Genomic DNA, 11,169 nt, shown 5'->3' on the forward strand with positions numbered 1-11,169 from the left:
AAGCAGTGAAGGAAGTAGGGGTGGAGGTGAGAGGCAGGGATGGGGACAGTGTACCAAATAGCCGGAGCAGAAACAAAAAATGCAAATAATGAATGTGGCTAGTTTTGTTTTGGAGACAAGGAGGAGTCTGGTGTAGACACTGGGGGGTTGGAGCAGCCTCTTAGGAACTCATTCTTGGAGAGGAAGCCTTGGATGCTAGGTTAAGAAGTTTAGCATTTGTGCAATGAGTTATCTAAAGATATTAAAGCAAGAGAGAGATGTGGTGTATAAGATACTGGTAACAGCATGGCTGCGGAGAAGGCAATGGCACCCCACTCCAGTATTCTTGCCTGGAGAATCCCAGGGATGGGGGAGCCTGGTGGGCTGCCGTCTATGGGGTCGCACAGAGTCGGACACGACTGAGGCAACTTAGCAGCAGCAGCAGCAGCAGCAACAGCATGGCTGATGGTTTGTAAGTGCAGAGACCAAGGCCAGAGAGAGAGCTCAGAGGGAGTTAAAGTATGAGATGATGAGGCAGGCCTGAGAAGATGGAGAGATGGGGACAGACGAAAGAGATATTTAGGAGAGAGAACTATGACTGATGAGAAATCAGTGGCCCAATCCAGGGGACAGGATGGTTCCAACTCCTTAAACAAAGTATGTACATGCTCTATCTACAGGACACACAGCTTTCCAGTTTTGTCGGTGGGAAGGAAGGGAGAGGTGGTCTGCTGGTTGTCAGAACAGTGGTTTCACTGTTTTGCCTGCTTTTGTACCTAAGAGACTGAAGCAGCAGTTACTATAATAAAACCCAGGTGCCAGGAAAAATCCTGTGTTAACAAGGAACAAAGGAATCTATTTCTAGTGCAGCGTGAAATTAAAAATAAAAAACCGTGACCCAGCATTCTCCGTTCAGGTTCTCCTCTTTCAAGTTGAGTGCCAAATGATATGTATTGGGTGCCTATTGGTGAGATTTGGAGAGTATCCCAGACCTTAACACCTCTTTGGTTGATTTCTCTCACATTGTGGTAGATAAGGTATCTTCATTCCCATTTTTTAGATGTAGCAGCTGAGCCTCAGAAGTTATGTGACTTGTTCAAGAAATCCCAGTTTGTGGTGAGACTGGGAGTGAGGGGCTCTTGGCCATGGATCTTTTCAGCGAGCTTTTGCCTTTCTTGCTCCCTCTGCCCAGGTGATTTTTCCCCTTGTTATCGTTCAGTCGTTAAGTCGTGTCTGACTCTCTGCGACCCCATGGACTGCAGCACGCCAGGCCTCCCTGTCCATCACCAGCTCCCGAAGTTTACTCAAACTCACGTCCATTGAGTCAGTGATGCCATCCAACCTCTGCTTTTCCCCATAAGTCTTGGCATAAGTGGCTCCTTTTTGTTCAGATATTTCCTCCTCAAGTGACATCCCCATCTGATCAGCCTGTATCACATTTTCCTGTGTATTTTCTGCATAGCACTTCCTAGTAACTGAAATTATTAATGTTCTGGGTTTCCCTCCACTCAAAAGTGAGCTCCATGAAAATAGGGGCAGTATCTGTCTTGTTCACCACTTTAGTCTCAGCACCTGGAATAGTAGATAAGGGAGGGAAACCAAGATTAGGTTAAATCATGGGATGTTTCAGGTGCTTCTCATAAGCTGTCTCATTTGATCCCCTCCCAGCCTTTCCAGGTGGGTACTGTATCTCCTTTAGATGGATAAGAAAAACACAAAGTGAGGTTGAGTCTGTGGTTTGTTACTTTTGAGGCCATAGACTCCTTTGAGAATCTCCATTAGATGTAAACGTTTTGCAGACCGTGGGGAGGAGTTCAAAGACCTCTCTGGGCTGACTCAGGTATCCCAGATCAAGGAAGCCAGAATTAGGGAACTTGCCCAAGGTCTTTCTGGCCTCATGCCTTTGCTGGTTCCTCATCCAATGGCAGGGATAGATTCCCTTTAGTGAACAACAGGGAACCTGCTGAAGATTTTGGAGCAGACAGAGTTTATGATGCCCCAAGTCCTTCGATGTCTCTGACACGAGTTCAAATCCTGACTCCACGAATTACCAGTGTGACTGTGGGCAAGGCTTTTCACCTCTCTGGATCCCCTCATTTCCCTTTTTTTTTTTTTTTTCTAATAATAGCTAATCTTTATTTGATCTGCTCGTTAAGGGCTGGGTACTTGGGTGATGGCTTTGCAGTTGCTATCTCACTTTCACCACAACCCTTGGAGGTGCGGACTGTTATCATGTCCATTTTACAGCTGGGGACTTGGAGGCTTGAAGAGATGCCCTGACTTGCCAAAGATCATGGAGCTTCACCCTCTTCGCCACTGTGCCCCTTACATGTGCACCTCGGGGTGTGCCATGAGCTCAGGCTTCACAAAGCTGACTTCTGAATCCACTGCAAACTCTGTTCTTAGGGTTTGTGGGAACAGTTGAGTCTGAACAAGGTTGAAAAAGAGAAGAATGGCTACACTGCTGTGTGAATGGAGGCCAGTCTTTTGAATTTGTATGTTGCCGTTCACCCTTGAGGGCCTCTGGCCAAGCCTAGACTGGGCCTCTTGACTGGGACATCTGTGTTGTCCCAAGGTCTGCATTTGTGCACGTGGCCGCTGTCTCTTTTTAGCAATGGCATCACTTTGCCTGGAATTATGAGGCTGTCTCTCTACCTGGCTGGGGGCCACTGCTTGGCCATTCAGAGTAGAATTCCTCTGTCTTCCAGCCCCTAGCACAGGCCTGGCCCAGCAGTGCTGCTCAGGAAATGCCTTGGGAATCAAAGGGAGGACTTCATGTGTTGAGGATTTACTGTGTGCCAGGCCCGTCCCAGACACTTTATATGTGTTATCTCATTTACACACCCCAGGAATCCTAGGAGGGAGAAGTCACTGTTCCCATTTTGCTGAGAAGAAACAGACTCAGCTGGGCTTTGCCTTAGGACCACTTGGGATACTTGATGGCATCAGGACTGATGCCAGGGCCTGTGTGCTCATGGTGTGTGATGAATTCTTAAAGCTGTAGGCTGATAAAGGGGAGACACACTCCTCAGCACCTAGGATCCTCAGAGACTTTCTACTCACAAGCTTCTAGTCCAGCTCTCATTTCATCCCAGAGGAAGCAGAAGCCCAGGAAGAAGTGATGACTTACTCTCTGACAGTCCCTTTTTTCCACTTACTACTTATCCTTATGGGACTTCCTGTAGGGCAGGGTGAGATCCGATTTTACCCATTATTATACCACCCAGGGGAGCTTCCCAGGTGGCTCAGCGTTAAAGAATCAGCCTGCAATGCAGGAGACGTGGGTCCAATCCCTGGGTTGGAAAGATCCACAGAAATGGTAACCCACTCCAGTAGTCTTGCCTGGAGAATCCCACCGACAGAGGAGCCTGGCGGGCTACAGTCCATGGAGTCACAAAGAGTCGGACATGACTTAGCGACTAAACAATACCAGCCAGGTATCTGGTATTGTTGACACTCAGTAAATGCTTTTAAATTTTATTTATTATGAAAGTATTGAGAAAAGTATAAATACCCACCATATACCCACCACCCAAAAACTGCTAATGTAGCTGAAGGCCCCTGTGTGTCCCTTTAAACTGCCCCACCCCACCCCCGGCAAAGTTAAGAGTCTCCAGAATTTGTTGTTTGTTATTCTATGCCATTTTTTATTGAGATTTAATTCATATACCATAAAATTCAACCTTTTTAAGTTTTACAGTTTAGTGACTTTTAGTGTATTCACAAGACTCCATCTATCATCACTGTCTAATTCCAGAACAATTTCACCCCTAAAAGGATCCCTATACTCATTATCAGTGACTCCCCCCATTCTTCCCTCTCTTCAGCCCTTGGCAATCACTAACCTGCATTCTGTCTCTATGCATTTGCATATTCTGGACACTGAATGTAAGTGAAATCCTGTACGTGGCCCCTTGTGTATGGCTTCTTACATTTATCATAATGTTTTCAAGGTTCATCCGTGTTGTAGTACGAATCAATATTTCATTCCGTTTTTGCCTGAATGGTATTCCATTGTGTGAATACAGCAGGCAGGCAGGTGAATTATCCATCAGTTGGTGGAAATTTGGGTTGTTTCTGCTTTTTGCTATTATAAATAGTGCTGCTATGAACCAATTTTTGTGTATATTTTCAGTTCTCTTGGGTATGTAAGTGGATTCGCTCGGTCACATGGTAACTGTTTTACTTTTTGAGGAACTGCCACTGTTTCTAAAGTGGCTGCACTATTTTACATCCCCACCAACAATGTACGAGAGTTTTAATTTTTATATCCTCACCACCACTTGTCAGTCTGATGATGACAATCCTAATGGGTATGAAGTAGTATCTCATTGTCATTTCAATTTATATTTCCCTAATAACTAAGTTTCCCTGGAGGCTCAGACAGTAAAGAATCTGCCTGCAATGTGGGAGATCCAGGTTCAATCCCTGGGTTGAGAAGATTCTCTGGAGAAGGGAATGGCTACCCACACCAGTATTCTTGGGGCTTCCCTGGTAGCTCAGATGGTAAAGACTCTGCTGTGGGGGTAACGTGGGTTCAATCCCTGGGTCAGAAAGATTCCCTGGAGAAGGTATTGAGCATGTTTTCATGTGCTTATTGGCCATTTGTATATCTTCCTTGGAGAAATTACTGTTAAAGCCTTCTACCCATTTTAAGGGCAGAGAATATTGCTGTTTTAAGAATTGTTTATATATTCTGGATACCAGACTCTTATGATATATGTAATATATCTTATTTTTATATATATATATATATATATATATATATATATATATATACACTCTTATACCAGGTATATGATTTGTAAATAGCTTCTCCCATTCTGACAGTTTCCTTTCTGGCTTCTTGATGGTGTTCTTTGGAGCACAAATGTTTTAAATTTTGATGAACTCTAATTCATCTATTTCTTCTTTGGTTGCTTGTGTTGAGTGTCATGTCTATGAAACCATTGCTTAATCTCAAATCATGAAGACCTAGAGCCAGTTTTCTGAAGCAAGAGAAGCTACTGCAGCAAGAAGCCTGTGCTCTGCAGCTAGAGAGTAGCACCTGCTCTCTGTAACTCCAGAGAAGCCCACATAGCAATGAAGACCCAGCACAACCAAGAATCAATCAATAAAATTATTAAAAAGTTTAATCACAAAATCATGAAGACCTGAGACTTTACACCTATGTCTTTTCCTGTGAGATTTATAGTTTTTGCTCTTCAATCATTTGATTCATTTTTAGTTAATTTTTGTATATGGTATGAGGTTGGTCATATGCATTTTAGTCCTTTTACTCGGTGTGTGTTTGTAAAAAATAAATGAGTCTGTTCTTCCTGTTTTTTGGACTTTAAATAACATACGTGTTCTTATGCAACTTGATTTTTCTCATTCAGTCTTATGTTGGGAGAGTCATCATGTTGGTAAGAGTAATCAGTTCATTAGTTTTCACTGTTCTACAGGTTTCGTTGCATAAAAATACCACATTTTATTTACCTTTTGTCCTATGAATGATCCTTCCAGTTGTCTCTAGTATTTTGCTATCACAAATGATAAAATAGTCTAACATGTGCCTCCTTGAGCAATATGTTGACGGTCATGGGCATATTCAGCTTTACTAGATAATACAAAGTTACTCTCCTACGTGGTTTTACAAATATGTATTCCTGCCAATGATGTATTAGAATTGCCCTTATACAGCATCCTCACCAAGACTCACTCTTGTCAGGCGTTTTTGATTTTGTCAGGCTGTGTGCGTGCGTGCATACTAAGTTGCTTCAGTCATGTCCAACTCTTTGAGACCCTATGGACTGTAGCCCACCAGGTTTCTCTGTCCATGGGATTCTCCAGGCAAGAATACTGGAGTGGGTTGCCATGCCCTCCTCCAGGGGATCATTCCCAACCCAGGGATTGAACCCACATCTCTTATGGCTCCGGCATTGGCAGGCGGGTTCTTTACCACTAGCGCCAAGTGGGTGTGAAATGGTATCTTATTAGGATTTCCCAGATTAATAGAAAAATATTTATTTTTCAGTAAATATTTGCACGATTGAGTGGACGGCATGAAAGTAGAATGAATTCAGCTCTTTGATGAGGAGATGAGCTTTGGCTTTGCCTGTGGCTAGAGGGTGGCAGGGCTCTGGGCCTAGACTGTTGGCTATTTGTAGGGAGACCCTGAAACTAGGAAGTGTTGAGTGAGACTGACAACTCTGTATATGTGGGGGAAGGCAGTGGTCACCTTGAAACCAGTGATGGGACTGTTGCCTCAGGGCGGGGGTATTGTCTTGCCCTTCCATCTCCCCAAACTTTCACCAAGAAGGAAGGGAGGTGGAGAGAAGCCTGAAGGGAATTGTATAGGATGACAATGGAGTCCCACCATCTTAGGAATGACCCTTTCTTGAGGACCTTCTCATGGTCTCTGTATAGATGGTATGTATTTTCCTTGTTTATTCACTAAGTTTGGGAATGATGATAACGATAATAAAAATAATAGTAAGGATTGTGTATTGACTACATTATATGTGAGGCATTGCGCCTTTTCCTTTTTATAAGTAATGTCTCATTTAATTCCTGTGCAGTGTGCTGTGTGCTCAGTCATTTCTGACTTTTTTTCAACCCTGTGGACGGTAGCCCACCAGGCTCCTCTGTCCATGGAATTTTCCAGGCAAGAATACTGGAATGGGTTGCCATTTCCTCCACCCAGATGGAACCCATGTCTTCTTGCGTCTCCTGCTTTAGCAGGTGGATTCTTTACCATGGCACCACCTGGGAAGCCCTCCTGTGGAGCAGGTACTGTTATTACTCCTGTTTTATAGATGAGGAACAGAGGACCAGAGGGACAGGATAACTGAGGATTTGCACTCACGCAGTCTGACTCCAGAACTCCTCAACATTGTGCTGTATTGTTAGCCTGGCTCAGCTAAACCTGGAACAGCAAAGAAAGGAGACACTTGCCCAGGCTTGGGTGGTTGAGAAGCCTAAGTCACAGTATCAGCTGGGCATGGAGAGGGCAGCGGGGAGCAGAAGGAGAGGCCCCTGGGAAGATAGTTCCTAAGAGGCAGATTCCCCGCCTCCTGCAGTAACATGACCCATTAGGCAGGTCCTCATGGGCACCTCTTCTGTGCCAAGTCCTGTGCTGGCTGCTGGCGATGCACAGTGGGATCCACTCTTGTGGGAGAGACAGGTGGTAAATAAGCCAACCTACCAGTATAGGTAAATGTGGGCTTCCTAGGTGGCGCTAGTGGTAAACAACCCACCTGCCAACACAGGAGATGTAAGAGATGTGGGTTCGATCCCTGGGTAGGTAAGATCCCCTGGTGGTGGAAATGGCAACCCACTCCAGTATTCTTGCCTACAGAATCCCATGGACAGAGGGGCCTGGCGGGCTACAGTCCATGAGGTCGCAAAGCACTGGACACGACTGCAGGGACTTAGCACATGTGCACCAGTAAGCGTAATTTAAAAACTGAGATATGTGATACCAAGAGGGAAGAGATGACATTTGTAGAAGGGACCTACTTTAGCCAGTGTAATCAAGGGAGGCCTCTTTGAGGAGGTGATATTTGAGCTGAGACTTAAAGGACAGGAAGGAGGCAGCCATGCCCTAGTTTGGGGTGGGAGTATTCCGAGTAAGGGAATGGCAGAGGGAAAGTTCCTGAAGAGGCAGAAAGGAGATTGGTGTTGTTTATAAGCTCTCAGAAGCTGGTGGGTATGTAGAGGAGTGAGTGGGAGGGTGGGGCTACCTGAGGTGAGGCTGAGGAGTTGGCAGGGTCTCTAGGTCAAGGGCAGCAGACAAGTTTACAGTCTGCAAGTTTAAATGAGGTCCAGGGACTCCTTAGATACTCTCCTCCTGTTTGTCTCTAAGGACGGGGGTCTAAAATACTCGGGAGTGACTGAATCCTAATACAAGTATCCCCCACTTTTTGAAAGTTGGATTTACTTCAGCTTTCATAAAAGACTTTCTCTTTTAAAAATATTTATTTTTGTTTATTTGGCTGCACCCGGTCTTAGTAGCAGCACGGGGGATCTTTAGTTGCGGCATGCAAACTCTTAGTCGCAGCATGTGGGATCTAGTTCCCAGATCAGGGTTCGAACCTGGGCCCCCCCGCATAGGGAGTGTGAAGTCTTAGCCACTGAACAACCAAGGATGTCTCCATAAAAGATTTTTACTTCACTTTTATAAAAGATCTATCTTAGAATGGAAGGCAACCCACTCCAGGATTTTTGCCTGGAGAATCCCATGGACAGAGGAGCCTGGCGGGCTACAGTCCATTGAGTTGCACAGAGTCAGAGTCAGACATGACTGAAGCAAGCGAGCATGCGTGTACATTGATATAAACAACAGCTTGGGTTAAGCTCCAGGGAATTATGCGGAATAAAAAAAGCCAATATCAAAAGATTACCCATTGTATGATTTAATTTACATAACATTTCTTTTTTTTTTTGTCATTTAATGTGATATTTATCAGTACTTAAAAGGTTTTTCATTTTGTAGACATCTTCATTTGATTGTACACCATCTCCCAGCAAGACACCTACATAACATTTCTGAATTGACAGTTTTAGAAATGGGTGACACAGGAGGTTGCCAGGGGTTAAGGATGGAAGGGAGGAGGGTATGATTATGAAAGGGAGCACCTTTGTGTTGTTGGAACTGTTGAATATCTTGACTGTGGTGGTAGATCCTTGAATCTGCACAGATGAGAGAGTTGCACAGAATTTAATACATATATGTACATGCACATACATACACACAGGGTGTAAAACAGGGAAAATCTGAATAAACTTGGGGGATTGTATCAGTGTCAATACAGGGGATCTCTCTCTGTTATTTCTTTTTTGACTCTTTGAAAAAAAAATTTTTTTGTTTTAAAAAATATATATTTACTTATTTGGCTGTGCTGGGACTTAGTTGCGACATGCGACTCTTAGTTGCGGTATGAGGGATCTAGTTCCCTGACCAGGGATGGAACCTGGGCCCCCTGCATTAGAAACACAGACCCTTAGCCACTGGACCACCAGGGAAGTCCCTGTATTATTTCTTATTGACGCTTGAGACTATATAATTATCTCAAAAATTTCAAGTGAAAAGTGAAATTTAAGACCCCAAGTGTTAGGTAGGAAAATAGAGACATTTTAATAACAACATTTTCAACCTATTAAAAAAAATCTCTGCAGGCTGTCATAAAGGAGACCTCTTACCCTTGAGTTTGCAAAGTCTAGCTTCGCAGAGAGGTGGGCAGTATACCCTGATATATGAGAGAGCACAAGGTCACCCTGCACACCTCACGATTTCCAGGGTAGACTGTTTGATTCCCAGGGTAGACCGTTCGGGTTGGCTTCCAAGCCTAACTCGTTGAGCCTCTGTCTGCCCTTCACCCCCTTACCCCAAGCTGATGGACCATGATCACAAAGGCATAACCACAACCTCATCCCACCGTCCATCCATCTCTAACTGGTCTTCTGAGAGTTCTTCCCTCATTCTCCACTCCAAAAACAGATACCTGGACCTTAGGAGCAAGACTAGAACCAGTCCCAACCTGGGGGGCATCAGAGATTGTTTGTTGAATGCAATGAAATGGGAAGTTGATGTAGGCTGGGACAGCCTGTCCTGATCCTGAGACCCCAGGGAGGGCCTAGGCTGTGGCACAGGATTTTGGGGTGTCTGTGGTCTTACAAGATTCTGGGACCTCCGTGGTAGGCCTACAAGGATGTCTCTTCTAGAATGTTGATTGCCCTGGACACTATCTCAGAGTCTATCCCAAGAATGGAAGACCCAACAAGGCCTCCCCACTAGACGACCCCGACATACTCATCACTGCAGGGCTGGTGTGTTCACACTGTTGACCTCTTACCATGGGCTAAGCATTCTGGTTCATTTGTAGCAGAGGTCACCAGCCCCCAGCACCCCATGATGTGGGACCATGGCCTGTTAGAAACTGAGCCCCACAGGAGGAGGTGAGTGGTGGGTGAGCAAGCAAAGCTTCATCTCTATTTACAGTCGCTCCCCATTGCTCACATTGCCTCCTGAGCTCTGCCCTGTCAGATCAGCGACGGCATTAGACTCTCATAGGAATGCGAACTCAACTGTGAACTGCACACCCAAGGGATTTAGGCTGCACGCTCTTTATGAGAATCATCCCCAAACCATCCCCACCTTCCAAGGTCCGTGGAAAAATTGTCTTCCTTGAAACCAGTCCCTGGTGCCCAAAAGGTTGGGGACCACTGATTTCCCTCAGTAACATTTTAAGGCAGGTACTCTTTGTATATCCATTTTTCAGAGAAGGACCCCGAGGCTCAGAGAGGTTAAGTTACTACCTCAGGGTCACTTAGCTTGTGAATGGTAGAGCAACAATTTGAAGAGGTGGTCCTAAAACGTGCTCAGCCTCATCCATGCAGATGCAAAGCTGAAAAAGAATCATTGCCTGCTGGATGGGGCCAATGATACTGTTGTCAAACATTTACAAAGGGTGTGTATATGTCAGACACAGACCAAGCTCTTTACATACCTTATTTCCTTGCCTCTGCATAACAATCCAGTGGAATAAGATTATGCTAGTTTTATGACGGAAATTGAAGCTCCAACAAAAAAAAGTTACCTGCTTAAGCTCATATAGCAAGTTAGTGGTGCTGGACAGTCTGACTCTGAATTTTTTTTTTTTTTTTGGCCACTTTGCACAGCATGTGCAATCTTGGTTCCCTGACCAGGGACTGAATCCACACCCCCTACATTGGAAGTGCGGAGTCTTAATCCCTGGGCCACCAGGGAAGTCCTAAACAGTCTGACTCTGGAGCCATATCTATCAGACCCTCTTCTGCCAAGTTTCCTCTTTTTTATCCCCTTCTCCCCTCCTCCATACACTGACCCTCCCAGGCTTTCTTCTTGCTGCTCTTTCCTCTCTCCTCCTCCCCCAGGCTCACCCAGGTCCAGAGCCCCCACCCCCTCTCATTCATATGCTGAGCATAGTTTGGAGGCTGGGGATAGGTCAGGTGGATGGTGACCTCCAGGGGTCAGCTCACACCCTAGAGAGTCCTTCAGCCCTTCCTACTTCCACCCAGGTGCCTGGCAAGGAAAGTCCTGGAGGGGCCCACCAGCCAGTCCTCTTACCTATCGGCCATGGCCAAAATGTGTGTGGCCTGCAGGACGCGGTGGACAGAGCGAGCAGGACCCCCCTACCTGGTAGAGAGGCCAGCGTGCCAGGGAGGGGG

The sequence above is a fragment of the Bos taurus genome, chromosome 13, assembly GCF_002263795.3.
Source record: "Bos taurus isolate L1 Dominette 01449 registration number 42190680 breed Hereford chromosome 13, ARS-UCD2.0, whole genome shotgun sequence".
In the NCBI taxonomy this organism is placed as follows: Eukaryota; Metazoa; Chordata; class Mammalia; order Artiodactyla; family Bovidae; genus Bos; species Bos taurus.